This window comes from Bison bison, unplaced genomic scaffold (assembly GCF_000754665.1).
Source record: "Bison bison bison isolate TAMUID 2011002044 unplaced genomic scaffold, Bison_UMD1.0 scf7180017857652, whole genome shotgun sequence".
Classification (NCBI taxonomy): domain Eukaryota; kingdom Metazoa; phylum Chordata; class Mammalia; order Artiodactyla; family Bovidae; genus Bison; species Bison bison.
In genome coordinates this window covers 54,885-56,261 of record NW_011488225.1, presented here as the reverse complement: position 1 = coordinate 56,261, position 1,377 = coordinate 54,885, and the positions used below count along the sequence as shown (strand labels likewise).

The window sequence follows — 1,377 nt, the reverse complement described above, 5'->3', positions numbered from 1 at the left end:
ATTACAGTCTTGTAAAGCACTCATTAGGCTCCACCACCTACTTGCCCTTGGGCATGCTGTTCAACTTTTCTGAGTCTTAGTTTCCTTATTTACAAAATAAAATCACCCTTTCAAGGGTAACTATGAAGGTAAAATGAAGGAGACTATATAAAGCAAGTAGTACAGTACCTGGTATATAGTAGATGCTCTTCCTGTTCTAATTCCAGGCACTTGTAATATCTGTAAGGTTCCTGATCTCAGATGTTCTGATAATGGACCAGCCAAAAAGATTGAGGAGACAGACTATACTTATACTTACCTAGCCCTTGTCGTCAGAGAATTTGATAATCAAGTAGAAAAGTTTTTATTTTTTTTAATTCATTTTTTACAATGTTGTATTGGTTTCTGCTGTACAATGAGAAAAGTTTTTAAATTAAAAAAAAATCCTCCCAACTTTTTTTTTCCAGGCATTTTATTTTATTTATTTTTTTATGACCCCCAACTTTTTAGTTTGAAAATTGCAAACCTACAGAAAAGCTGAAGTAATAATATAGTATGTTTTTTCTCTAAATTCACCAACCATTAACATTTGTCACATTTGTTTCATCTTTATATATCTAAAACATTTTCTTTTTTGCTGAAACATTTGGAAGTTGTAGGCATCATGACATTGCTCTCAAATTCTTTAGCACACATCTCCAAAGAATAAGGACATAACAAACATGATACTTGGAGAAGGAAATGACAACCCATTCCAATATTCTTGCCTGGAAAATCCCATAGATAGTGGAGCCTGGCAGGCTACAGTCCATGGGGTCACAAAGAGTCAGACATGACTGAAGTGACCTAGCATGCACAAACATGATACTACACCTAAGAAATTTAACATTAATTCAGTAGTATCTAATATTCAGTCCTTATGCAAATTTCCCTAAAAGGTTCTTTAATAAAGTAGAATCTCTCTCTCTCTGCCCCTGTCTGCCTCTCTCTTTCATGCACACATACACACTAACACACAAACACATACATGTGTGCATATATTTAAGCAAGATTTTTGAGTAATCTGTTTGAAGACTGGAGATTTGGCTTCCAGAGTTGATAATGTCTCTTCCTCTTCATTAATATATTTGAAGACTGCATACATAAAAAAACTGGAAAATACAAAATATAAACGGACACAGTTTCTGTATTTGATTTCTAACTTCTGATAGCTGAATATTTTGAAGATATATCTAAAGGAATACAAAACATATGGCATAAGAAGAAGGCTTTCAGCATGAATATGAGGTAGTAAAGTAGTTAGACTGATTTTTACAGGTCACTTATTGGACTCCAATGTTCTTGCCTGGAGAATCCCAGGGACAGGGGAGCCTGGTGGGCTGCCATCTATGGGGTCGC

At 34.9% G+C, this 1,377-nt stretch overlaps 1 protein-coding gene across 1 annotated transcript in view; it reads left to right on the top strand.

Moving 5' to 3' along the window:
* Nucleotides 1-1,377, top strand: part of TAF1 (TAF1 RNA polymerase II, TATA box binding protein (TBP)-associated factor, 250kDa) — a gene marked incomplete at its 5' end in the record, with an annotated part of 61,547 nt that overhangs the window by 15,107 nt on the left and 45,063 nt on the right. The gene's annotated exons all lie outside the window — the stretch shown is intronic.